The sequence below is a fragment of the Aythya ferina genome (genome assembly GCF_964211825.1).
Source record: "Aythya ferina genome assembly, chromosome: 7".
In the NCBI taxonomy this organism is placed as follows: domain Eukaryota; kingdom Metazoa; phylum Chordata; class Aves; order Anseriformes; family Anatidae; genus Aythya; species Aythya ferina.
The window spans coordinates 30019965-30034127 of NC_140302.1; the positions used below are offsets into that span (position 1 = coordinate 30019965).

Below are 14163 nucleotides of genomic sequence, written 5' to 3' on the forward strand. Positions count from 1 at the left end.
TTTCCTTGTAAAATTTCTGTTGGAAATCAAAGGATTATGAATGGTGTATTGAAGTGTAGTAGATTCTGTAGTAATGTAGAAGTTACAAAGACAGTTAGACTGCAGTGAAATTTGGAATATCAATAAATTTGAATCAGAGCTATCTCTATAACAGGAGCTCCTTTAAAGAGTAAGCAATATTTGTGATATGTTATTGCTTACAGTTATAAATATAGTGTATTATACTAACCTATTAGAGCTTCCTATAGCAAATACCATAAAACATTATTGTTCATTAGCGTGAAGTGTTCATTAGTGTAAAGTTTAACAGATATGTATGAAATTTTCTTTTTTTTTTTTTTCATCTTTGGTACATATTCACATTATTGGAATTTTATTTGTTAGAAGTTTTACTTTTCCAGTGCTATTCCTCATCCTACAACCTTGGTGAGATGACCTTTTTCTTATCTTTATTATCCAGCTTTTGGTAAGAAACAGAAAGTTTAAAGAGACACTTGCTGTCAGCTTCTTTTTTCCACTATTTAGGCCTTAGAAAAAAATGTATAAATATTGAACCAGCTGGAGTTAATAAATAAAATTATTCTGTTCTGCAGACACCTTAATGGTTATTAAAAGAAAAGGCACTGGGCTTCTGGAAAGGTAGACGAGCAATGCATTTTATATTGAGATATTTTTTGTATTGTAGGAAACCGAAGGAATCAAATGTTGAACACACTTAAATATTAGTTTATGTGTAAAAAAAGAAAAGCATTATTCAGAGACCCACAAAAAAAATTGTGTTTTCCAACACAAAACACATAAATGTAAGACAGTCTTTGTTATCTTCATTACATATAGCAACAGGAGCTGACGTGATATTGGCAATGATAACCAGTGAGTTCAATTTTCTCTAGACTTGTGGATGCTGTAAAGTGCCTATTCTTTTTTTTTTTCTTTTTTTTTTTTTGTTGTTAATATTCTTCATGAAAAAAAAAAAAAAACAAAAACACAAAACAAAACACATATTAAAAGAATCAAAATATATTAGAATATTGTTTTAAACAGAACCAGCCAAGCATAATAAATTGAAAATCCATAAAAAAATATCCAAAACCTACTGTTTCAAACTCCTATGTATCTTCAGTGCTTAATCATGGATTATTATTTGAGCTACATTCTCCCATCATTCGCTAAACTCAGCAATGGTAGAGTTGCATAAGACCATATCCAGCACAATGTGTATCCACTACAGCATATTTAAAAAATAGACTAGTGAAATTGTACACTTTGATATATGTATTGAGGAATAGTGGATTTGTGTGTATAGTCAAATGCAGAATAATTGCAGATGTATAAAAAGTAAAGTTTGAAAAACTATTTTTATCAATTCCCAGTAGAAGTTCCGCCTGGAGAAAAAAATAAATAAAAATCTACAACGTGAACTACGAAATTAATTCCTCATTATTTTAAAGAAAATGTCCTGTAATTGTTTCTCTCTACAGACTGTACATGAAAATCTAGAACAAGTGGAGAAGGCAATAGGTAATGGGGTCCCTCGAGGCTCCATTTTAGGGCCTGTACTTTTCAATATTTTTACAAATGATCTGGATGTAGGAATAGAGGGTATTTTGAGCAAGTTTGCTGATGACACCAAACTTGGAGGAGTTGTGGACTCAAATGAGGGCGTAAAGGCCTTACAGAGGGATCTGGACAGGTTGGAGAGCTGGGCGATCACCAACCACATGAAGTTCAATAAGAGCAAGTGCCGGGTCCTGCACCTGGGACGGGGAAACCCTGGCTGCATGTACAGACTGGGTGATAAGACGCTGGAGAGCAGCCTAGAAGAGAGGGATCTGGGGGTCGTGGTAGACAGCAAGTTGAATATGAGCCAGCAGTGTGACAGGACCCGCGGGAACGGGGTTAAGCTGAGGCAGGGGAAATTTAGGCTGGACGTCAGGAGGGGGTTCTTCACAGAGAGGGTGGTTGCACACTGGAACAGGCTCCCCAGGGAAGTGGTCACTGCACCGAGCCTGTCTGAATTTAAGAAGAGATTGGACTGTGCACTTAGGCACATGGTCTGAACTTTTGGGTAGACCTGTGCGGTGTCAAGAGTTGGACTTGATGATCCTTAAGGGTCCCTTCCAACTCAGGATATTCTATGATTCTATGTTAATCTGAATATTTACTTTTCTTTTTCTCCAAAATAGTTACAGCATCTATTTCACTCCTAGTAGGAAATTGCTGTGGACGATATCCCTTGGAGTGCAAAATGCCAATGTCATTGCAACCTAGCAACAGTTTATAACCAGTTTGCCAGTCGTTTGCAAAATAAATAGCTAAAGAAGATTTTAAATAAGCTTCTCTAAGCCAGGTGTCTGTCCTGTTTGTGACTTCCTTTCGCTTTTAATTTAAAGAAGCTGTAACAGCTCAAGGTGAGAAAGAAGTAAGAGGAGAACTGGAAGAGGCATATGAACAATATAGGACCTTAAAGGAAAGCAATATTTAATGCATGGCTATACATGAAGATGCAGGCTGCCTTGGAAGTAACACATATATCCATAAAATTGCAGAAGAAACACATACATAAAACTGCTTAAAACTGCTTCCAGATCTCCCCTAATGTGACCTCTTCATTAAGTAATGTGTTGCATGGAACCCAAACCATAATTTTCAAAGCTTTGACAGTGGTACAACTTTCATGCGCACTGTATATAGCTATTGATATTCACAACAATAAATGGCATAAAACCTGTGCATTTAGTGTAGGAAATGTTCATTGATTGTTGACATTTATACATGGCAGACAAAATGTAGATCTGATGTTTGCAAGACTCCAATAATCCAATGAGTCCTATCTAGAATGTTAACAAATATATTTAAACTTTAAGAGCAAAAATATAAAATAGTAAATAATAATTACAAATGATAGGGTTTATATATTTTTCCCGATGCCTAAACTATTGCTAGTTCTCAATACACAGTCATTTCAAAGACTAACATTTAATTTTTTAAAATATAATACCAAGAGGTTTCTGAAGCTTTTAGCACCAAGGTTTGGATGGCACTTGTGTTGTATTTACAGTGTGTCTATGCCCACTGTATATGTAGATTCATTCATTCTGTTTATAACACATTGATCCATTTTGACCTTTAATGATAAAGACACTAAAATGTGATCTTCACTGTATTAGACTATAAGTAGGAGTTTTCATTTGTATTCCAAATTGGTGTTCTATGTAGGTGCTTGTAAATGCTTATTGCCACATTATCTGATTGCTTTCTGTCAGTAAATGGAACATCATTAGTTGCTAATGTCTGTCACATTTGCTCTCTCATCCTATCTCCAAGAAAAGGAGTGTGTAACATCATGCTTTGTTTTATTAAGTGTATACATTTTGCCATATGTTTATGTTAGAAAAGGCAAAGTCAGAGAAATCTGTCTAGGATTTGTGATACATGATAAGGAAGTTTTTGAGTCTGCAGACTTAGTAAGATTTAACTCACATTAATGACATAATCCTCAGGAAGATACATGTATGTTTCCTGTGATACTTGGCATTAGGTTTGTTCCCAAAAGTTCTCTTGTGTAAGAAAAGGAAAACAGGCAACTATTGGCTTGATCACAGACCTTGAGGCAGTGATTTAGATGTGCCATCTTAGCCACTGAGCATTTTGAGGATGAGGTCTGAAACTTTGAACTTACATTTTTCAGAAAGCCAACACAGAAAATAAAGCTTAGGACTGACATTTTTACAGCAATCTCTGCAATAGCCTTTGCTACAGAGGTATACACTATTATTCTGTTTCAGATAGTTTTTCAAAGGGCTTAAAATGTCCAAGCATATCATAGAGCTGAAGTATCCCTGAGAAGTGGAAAGAAAACAAACTACTCATTATCTTCCAAAATGTGGGGTAGTGACTTCAAATCAATTGGGAAAAGCAAAAAGCATTATACGGAAATGATGCTTAATGAGAGCTGGAATGAATGAGAAAGCCAAAAGCTCTTCAAACAGCGTATAATGCTAATCATTGTTTGGTACACCTTCTGTGTAATTGTAGGGTCTTCAAAATGCTTTCCCACACTCACCTATACCTTTCCTGATTTTAACTCCAACCAGCATTTCTTCATTGCTATGCAGATCTTCTCCAAGTACCATTCTGTTTTAGCATTATGATCACTAAGGTAGTAACACACTGAACACTTGTGACAGATGAGTACAACTATTTTTTATCTGAGTATTTACAGCACTGTAAACCTCATTTTCTATCCAGCTGTTTTGGTGAATTTATGTTAATACGACCAAAGAACTGATCCCTATTCGAAAAGTTCATGTTAAGCTGAAATTCAGTATTTTTCATTATTGAATTTGAATTAGACAATAAACCTAATCTGTAGAAAACAGCATTCATCATGCACAATAGAATCATAGACTAATACAGTTTAGAAAATCATAGGCTAGTTTAGGTTGTAAGAAACTTCTCATCTATCAGTCAGACTGACTGTAGGTCAGTCAACCCCTAGACAAGGTCAAACCACCTTTAATCAGCTTGTTCAGGGCCCTCGCCCATGGTGCGTCTAATATCTCTAAGGATGATGATTCCAAAATCTCTCTAGCCATCATTCAAATGTTTGGCTACCCTCCTTGTGCAAAACTTTTTCCTAATTTCTCATCAGAATCTCCTTTCTTGCAACCTGTTTCTGCTGCCTATTGTCTAATCCCTGTGAGCCTTGGAGAAAAGGCATGTCTGGCGTCAGCAATTAGATCCTACCTCAGCCTTCTCTTAAGAATTAACAAATACTGTCAGCCTTTCCTTCGAAATCCTAGGCCACCTATATCTCATAGGTTTGTTTACAAAGGAAAATTGTGGAAGACTTCTTTGAAAGCCCTGCTAAAGTCAGGTTTGGAACCATCCACCTGTCTTCCACTAAGCTAGTCATATTGCCAAAACCAAACAGGTTTCTGTGGCCAAATTTGTCCTTCTGGCTGTTCCTAATCATCTTTCTGTCTTTCGTGTGCTTGGACATGGTTTCTGGGAAGATTTCCGCCATAGTCTTCCCAGGGACGGGGGGAAGCTAGTTCAGCTGACTGGCCCAAACTTTCCCAGATGTGTGTAAAATTTGCCTTTTTACAGGAACATCCCTGATCACCATGACCAAAGATTATTGCATTTTCTCAGTGACATTGGCCAGCTCCCACAGCATCCTGTCTGATCCTGTGCACTTGACTGTATCCAGTTTGTTTAAGTGGTCTACTATGCATACTATGAGTAATACTACACCCCCGCAGACTCTGCCTGTAGGATCATGGATTTGGGAGACCTGAGAGAAGTCCTTATCAGTAAAGACCAATGCAAAGAAGGTGTGGAATACTACAGCTGTTTCTGTCTCCTGAGTCACTAGGTTTCCTGGCCCACTGAGCAGCAGGCCTACATTTTCCTCATGCATCCTTTGCTCTTGTTTCTGACAGACTTACAGAAGTCCTTTCTGTTTCCATTCACATCCCTTCATATTTTTTAATTTCAGCTGAGCTTTCACTTTCCTAACTGTTGGAACAATGTCTCTATATGCCTCTCTATGTATTGTTGAGGTTGTGATGAATCTATATATACTTCCTACTAACTCAACCAGATGGATACCTTTAGCAAAAAATATAAAACTACCTCAGGTTTTCAGACTTTTTTTTTTTTTCATGGAAAAAACATTGGATATAAAGTCTTGAATAAACTAGAGCAACTTCGAGGTTAATGTAATCAAAAAACTGCTGTAAAGGCACTTCCCTCAGTACCAGCATGTAACAGTGGTCGATGTCTTTTTTTCTCCTGATATTTCTTGATGAGGCAAGATTTTTAGCTTTTTTTTTTTTTTTTTTTTTTTTTCTTATTATGCCAGTCTGTGAAGTCTATAATTTTTTCCTGGCCCTTACATTTTAGTACCATTGTATACAATACATCGTGAAGAATGTATTAAAGGATGTGTTTAAATATTGGCAATGTACATGCAGTTACAAAACACAGTTTTGAGTTTGTGGGTCATATATGGTGAGATGAGTTTTTTTTTTTTTTAAGAGTTTTTTTTCGTAAACTACACACAGTTTGCAGGGAACAAACCAGAAAGGGTTAATGAAGATTGAACTACTTGTAGGCCTTTACATATGCTCAGCTTTGACCAGTTAGCCAATTAGAAACATCACCTGTAAAATAAAAAAAAAATAAAAATATCCAAATAAATAGCAAATTCGCCACCTTGTGTGAAAAGTCTGTAATCATACTGAGAGATGTCGTGAAAAGAAAGTGTGAAAAACCATGGCTGGCCACCAAAAGCAGCCTGGAAAGCTGGTGAGTTGTGGGAAGAAAAGTCTCTCTTCTTTCTTGTTTTATGCAAGGTGCTTCAGCAAGATAAAGGTGAAGTTGTTATCCATGTTATGCAAGTTGACGTAGCAAATGCTATTTTAATTGCTTAAAGAAGTGAAAACAGAAGAAAAAATGGGTTTCAAGTATGCATTACTTGAGAAAGAAGTTTGTCTCTTTTCGTGTGATTCTGTTTGCTTGGTGTTTATTTTTTTTTTCTTGGTAACGCATCAGTCAGAGTTTCTTATTTGTGTGTATCAGCTGTTCTTTAAGAGAATTCACTATTAAAAATATTCTTTTCTTTGCATTAGTACTTCCTTGCTAGTCTCTCCTTTGAAACCTGCCAGGTAGTCTGGGCAGATGTAACTCTTCTACCAAGTACTTTTTTCTTCTTCATCTAGCAATAGGCTGGCTGCTCTTAATCATGTCACAGTTTCACTGAAATATACAGTACCTCTTTGTTGAAATAAGTCTGTTTACATGACTAATTAAAAAATCCTTGCCACATCATAAAGGCATAACTTTCTTTCAGTGATTTAGTAACACATCTCAGTGCTAAGTGTCTAGACCATGCATTTTTAGGTTAATATCTTTAATTGATACTTACAGTTTATCCTATTCAGCTGTTTATATCTTATTACTTGCTTTGATTGTCAACCAGTGATAATAGTGACTGAGTGCTCTCAGGTGCTCAATTGGTGAGTCATCCCAAATAGCTTTCTCCTAAGTAAATTACAACACTGTTATATGAACAAAAGTGTTAGTGTGTTTAAAGACTATGCTTTTACATCAGAGATGGTCTGAGCCTTGGTTTAGTAGTATTTTTCTAATCCATCTTCTGACAAGTCTTAGTAATTACTTTACACATGTCTTCATGTAACTAGCCTCTCTTCTTCTTTTTTCAGCTTTTCCAACCGATGAGTTAATGATAATCAATCCCCTGTATTAGCATGTTGCTGTGAATAATATAATGTGGGTCCTAATCTTCCAAACAAACTTATGTGCTTACCTGTCTTTCCAAAACTAGTCTATCTGACCTAACAGTAAATAGGCAGCTGCAGTTCAGCATGTTCATAAACTTTGGCAGGACCAATTTTATAGTCAGTTGCACTGTGGTTGAACTTATAAATAATTACTTGTGATTATTGTAGATGTATCTTGGGAACTACTCTGAAGTTTCTATAGAGCTGCTATAGGAAGTGGAGAATGGGTTGTATTTGAAAATGAACCGTTATCAGTGCATACAAATAATGAAACCAAAAGTAATTATTTAAGCTACAAATAAAGAAATTGTCCTGTTTACTATATATGGTCTGATGCTATTGATCTACTAATCTACTTTTATAAAGGTTTTAATTCTCAATGGATGAGATCATGAATGTATTGAATGCTAGTATGTGTACCCTTTTTCCTTATCTGGAGGCTTCTGTGAAGGCACTGTGTTAATATCTGAGGCACACAGTGAATCTTCTCAAACTTGTATTCAGAAACTCAGTGTCACCGATTTTGCGCAGTCATAAGCAACTTGAAATCAATGTGACACAAGGAAGGATACTCGACTGTCTCATCTCTAATAAATGGCAGTAATTAGCCATATTTAAAGCAAAAGATGTTGTATAACAGATAAGGAAATTTGTCTTATATACAGTGCCTATTACCACAGATGTTGGCTCAAATGAACTCTTAGCTCCTGTATAAGTTGTTTTATGATGGGATATGTTTTAAAAATGAACTTATAAAGCAAGTTAGATAAAGGCAGAAGAAACTCTTAGAAATTGATGGCATTAGTGAGCAGTCAGCATTAGTATTTACTTTGATAAAGAGTAGAGGGATTCTGATGGAAATTGAAGAAAGCCTGTACGTTCTTGTATCTTCTTCTGCCTGTCCTAATTACAGAACAGATGTTCAGTTCACCTCTGGTCACTTCTACAGTGATTCAAACAATAACAGCTTTGCCTTTTTTTTTTTTTTTTAAAAAAAAAGTCTATAAATATAATAATTGTTCTCAAGTATCTAAAAATTCTTTAGTGCTAGTTCATATTACTGACCCTATGATATGGTGACCTTGGAAACAAACTGCAGTAGGAATGAGGCTTCCTACATTGGGTGGACGTACAGGTTTTTCCATTTCAAGATAATGGTAATCTGAGGTTCAATAGCAAATAACTGATTAATACCATAATATATTCTTGTTCCAACTTGTAAAACCATTGAATAAGTTGAGTAGCTGGTAAGTACAATTAATTCCATTTACCTGCTATAAATAAAGGGGGAAGTTGTGTGAGGAAAAAGTGATGGAATATGTAAAAGCTGTGACCTAAGTAAGCCAAACCCTGCCCGTTGCCATAAGTAATATTTATAAAATTACTGCAAAGCAGCAGAAGAGGGGAAGACAAAATACCCACCTTTTATGTATAGCATTCCTGCTATATATATGATCTCAAAATGCACGTGATGCAGGTGAGCCAACACTACAGTGTATTCTGGAGGTGGTGGTATTCCAGTGGTAACAAGGCTGTTGAGTAGCTGTGGTTAGTGCTGGAAACATGCACACAAGTTAGGTGTAGTAGCAATGCAGGGTACTGCTACAAAGGGCAACCAGTGTGAGAGAGTGACACAAACAAGCTCGTGATGCTTTGCATAGTGTTCTTAAGACACAATGTAGGCTTTTTCATATGAAAACTTGAGTACTACCCTGTTGGAATTCTGATGAGAAAGTGGAACTCTGTTCTTCTAGAAACTCAAGCTTTTTTTTTTTTTTTTTTTTTTTTTTTTTTAAAAAAAAAAAAAAAGTTAATGCATACTTGGCTATATTCAATAGCATCTTCCTGGAAATAGCTAGTGTCATCCCTGTGATTTTTTTTTCCATATATGACTATTTACCAATTATATGATAGGAATTCCCTGCTCACCCCTCCACCTGCCTTGCATAGAATAAAGGGGCAAGAATGTCAATTAGGGATTTCAGAATGATGAAAATAATCTGCACTCCTAATAAGGTTATTACTGATTCTGAGTAGAAAACCAGGTAACTTTTTTTTTTTTTTTTTTAAATTATCATTTTAAGTCCGTACGCAAAGGGTAATCTGTGAAGTCTCTTTAGATTAAAAGTTCCCTTATAAAAATGGATGTGTGAAAGTTTAGTATTTTCTTCATGAATATATTTAAATAGGTACCGTATTCCAAGATTTATACTGTTAAACTTGCAATAGAGTCTTTAGGTATTTATCCATGTGACTGATTCAGAAAATAGCACAAATATATATGTAACATAGTTGTGAGCACAGATCAAATTTAAAAGGAGTGGTGTGAAAAGAATAAAATCTATTCTTTGTCATGAAGCAAATATTCCTACAGAATGAACAGTGAAGTGTCCTGTTGCTGTTTGCATGTTCAGAGAAAATCAACACTGCTGATGTTGTACTTCATTTCCTTTCCTGTAACATGATGTTGAGTTATTAATGTACTAATGGTGTGGTTTAAAATGTTTTTAAAATGCTGGCGAGACTCCAATGTATCTTAAGTGTCACAATTAATGAAGTGAGGTTCTTCAGTATTATCTAACAGTCATTGTCATAATCTAAGTGGTATTTGTGGAGTATAGAGTCAGGCTTCCTGAAGTGTGAATGTCCTTCTGCTGACTTACAGTCTTAAATTATTTAAAGTAGTAAATTGTATACAATGCAGATGAGGAACCTGTCAGGGAAAGCAAATATTGTAGTAATTCAATATTTCAGTAGCCTTGTAGCTATTTGAAACAGTCTACTAGTAAACAATGTTTATTTTCATGTTTAGGCATAAAAATGTTTCTTATATACCACTAGATATTCATCCCACTTTGCACACAGGAAAACCAAGGAGGGAAAAATTGGAAGCAAGCCCACGTTTTCTTGTTTCCTATCTAGTGTCTTACTTGTAAATAATAGTATTTATATTGGCCCTTTCTATCTTCAATCTAGATGTGGCTTTCAGCATAACAGAAGCCATAAAATATAACCCAATTATTACTACAGCTATTCCTACAAATGCAAGGCTTAACTAGCACTCATCCAGAAATACGATGTCAATTTAAAAATACTGAATGAAGCATTGGGATAAACTTCTCCCAAGAGATCTTGGTGTCATAATCTGTTGCTATAGTACTCCGACTTTTAGATGCTTGATTTTCTTCTGAATCAAGAGCCATGTGTGGAGCAGAGCCAACAGGGAATATTCCGAAGGGACACCTCTTCAAATGTTCCCAAAACAGGATAGAGGAAGCTTGTGTCAAATAAAAATTCACAATTAAACGTGGTCTCTTGGAGCTAAATGTTCATGCTACTGCGCTCAAAAACAGAGGTGGTTCTGCTGCTTCTATTTGTTGTAAAGTAACTCAATGCCTCACAGTAAACTAGTGTTACATGCCATCAACCAACAGAGTCAAAGAATAATCTCTGAACTGGACATAAGGCTATGAGCTGGTCTTGTCACTTATTGCCATGGTTATGACAATGTAGAGAAGTGAGTTCATGATCTCAGAGTTGGGGGAAACCTGACCCAGGATCTAGGCTGCTGTTCTGGGAGAAAAAAGGTGTTGGCTTTTCTAATCTCTGCACCATGTGATATCCAAGCCTCTAATACAATAGAACTGTTGCAGTGTGATGTTCGTATATTGCCTTTTGAGGTAGAATCAATCTTGATCTCTCTTGTAATATCTTAAGGATAGCTTAAAAATTCATTCTGGCCTACTTAATCATGAATCTTTAATTTTTCTATAGAAAATGTGAGTAAAGGCATGTTTACTCAGGTGTTCCTGCAGTAAGACAGACAGGGATTTAAGTGCCATTAAAATAATGCAGAGAGGATTTTGGTGGACCAGTATCTTTGGAATAGATATCTAAATTTTACATGTCCTCATTTTGGTCACAGTTGATCCTTTCAGTCTGTATCTGGGTTCTTTTAATGGTTAATACTTTTCAACTTTTTTATGGATCTATTTTAAGTAATGCACCAACTTGTGATAAATTTAAGAGCTACTTAAATTTGTTTTGCCTTTGCCTATTAAAGTGGTCTCAAAATCTTACTTTTTATTGGTACTTGTAGATCTTGATTTAATAGCCTTTTAAAAGGTATTCAATAAAGCTAATTGAGTTCTTCACACTACAAAATATGTTTCCTAAACTACAAATTGTTCTGTAGCTCTCCTCTGAATGTGATATGATTCTGCACCTTTTGTCTTCCTTGTTTGGAAAGTAGGACTGGACCTGAAAAGCGAGCTCTGAAAGTTGGTCTTAAACTGATATGGTTTTGTTTGCTTCATGCTGGTTGAGGATCTGTACAAAAATGAATGGAATCTTACAAATGTTATACAAAAAGCAGCATTGCACTAATCTTTTTTTACTCCTCTGTCTGCACCCAGTATTTGTTTTTCTGTATAACATCACAATGGGAGCTTGTACTAATCTTTTTACTGAGATTCAGTTAGTTTCCTAGTTCCCCCTAGGATGAATAGCATCCTGTGTCTAGGTAGGACCTTGCATTCAGCTGTTTCATGGTGCGTATGTCTTCCTTACAGCTGTCTTACTACATAATGTTTATCAATGGTAAATAACAATTTCTGACAGATCAATGTTATTTATCATCTGAAAGCTTTATTAAAAGGTTTTATTACCATGTAATGATTGAAGTAATGGATCATATAGAATCAAATGCCACTTGTATTTGGATGCCAATAGAAATACTAGATGATACTTCAAATTCAATTAATTATAAGCTGCCTCTATTTTAATTTAATGTAGACTGTTACATGGATCAGTCAATCCTGGTGTTGAATGGAAAGATCAACACACTTTTTTTCAGGTGTGTGGTAATGCCTTGCAAGCTTGAATACTACCTTTGCTGTTCCAATTTAATTCCAGATTCTTGTACTTCTTAGTAAGAGTTTAAGATGTGATACAGACTTCAAATTATGAATTATGGCCACATTTCTTTATGAAAAAGCTCTTTCAAGCAATTTCTCTTTAGAACTGCAGCATTTTTTGCCAAACTTGCAATGAGATGCTCAAGGGAAAAAAGTGCTTTTTAAAGTCCACTTCACTGTTATTCTGATTCAGACAATGTAATTCTTGAAACTTCTAGCACATTTACTGTAAATATATAAGCTTTTGACTGAGAATTCTTTCTTTCCATGCCCCCTAAAAGGGGAAAAACAAAATGCCATATTTTCCCACTGCCTTTAAGGTATTAAATATGTGCTGACAGGGTTGGGAAAAGCCTGTTGGCATAGGTACATGTGTTGTTAGCTTTGGTAATGAAACTAGAGCTATGAAATCTATGATTCTAGATTAAGAAGTTCCCATCTCTGATTGTCTTTTCATTTGTCAGTATAACTTTGGATCAATACAGTAAAACACCATAACAGTCGTGTTCAAAAGTAATCCTCCAGGCAGAGGGTTATTTCTGTTATTACCGAAGGGTCCTTGAACATGGTAAAAATAACTCTCTATTTGGAAGGATTTTTAGTTGAATTTTTATATACTTAAGTTGTGCTTCCGCAATGTTCAAGTGCGAAGTTATACCTGCTCTGATTCCTAAATGGACATCTCTGTAACTTGTCCTCACTCTACCTACTCTGGAGATCTTATTGGGGGGTGGAAAGGGATGATGACAATGACTTTCTGAGTTTTGTCATCCTAAACTGCTCCTGGAACAGTAAGAGCAAATGTATCTCAAACTCCATTTACATTTATTCATGAAGAGACATATCAGACTTGTTCTCAAGTTGTTTTGTTTTGTTTTTTGACTTCAAGCGCTCTGTTAGCCTCACTTGAAGCTAAAGCTAAAATATTTCCTTACTTATTCAAGATCTTTGTATACTGTCTGATAAATAGCAAGGCTAGTGTTGTGCTGGTTATGTACTGTTATATTTTTAAACTAGGTTGGTCAATAGCAGTGTTCAGCCTGCAGCATTTTCCCAATGGAAGCTCAGTCTGTTAGCTCGAGGATAGGCTTAGTAAATGGATTTCTTTTTGCTAACAGAAATGATCCATGGGAGTTCCCATGAGGAGGGGAGTCATGAGGCAAAAGACAGCTTTTCATGCTGTAAAAGAGAACCTAGGAAGTAAGAATCTGACCTGTTTTTGAGGTGGCATTTCAAAGGCTTTGCTGTTGAACTTTTTTCTTTATTAAATCAATTCATGTTATTACAGGAGAGTTGAAAAGCCTTTTTGAAACTTTTTAGCTTATTGTTGCTTGTTTGCAACCATGGCTGATCTTTCTTGAAGTCAGATTACAGGAGAATGTTAATGCAGCAGAAATATAAATATCTGAAATATAAAGTGATCTGTGTCCGCTAATGAATGTACAGTGTGCTAGCACAAGGTAGCTCCATTAACAGTGAAACTGTCTGTAAGCTTTATGCACTGTCATATCTGACAGATAAGAGTCCAACTTGGTGAAGTTTCACGGGCACCTATTGTGAGTATGCTGGAACACAACTGGTTTCAATACCTTGTTTGCTAAGTTTTCTTTAAAAATAATAAAAAAAAAGCTGACAGTATTTTGATATTCAGGAACTTCAAGGTATTACAAGGACTTACCAGTGTGTCCACAAGTGTTATATGTCATTTGATATATGGTTTGTAGATGTAAAGCTTTAAGCAGATTAATAAACTATTAAATAATCACAATCTTAATTTATTGCTATAATATAACTGCATATCTATATGCAGGGACTCCTAACTGAAGTCATAGTCATTGTAAATCCCCTGGATAAGAATATTCCTGGTTCACAATTGCCATAAAATAAACTAAAAAGACTAGAAACAGGAAGGATAATAAAGGATGAACTAAGGCCCA

The 14163-nt window shown here is 35.6% G+C and overlaps 1 protein-coding gene across 13 annotated transcripts in view; it reads left to right on the forward strand.

Annotated features, from left to right (window-relative positions):
* Positions 1-14163, forward strand: part of ATRNL1 (attractin like 1) — a 493132-nt gene that overhangs the window by 371757 nt on the left and 107212 nt on the right. The window lies entirely within an intron of this gene.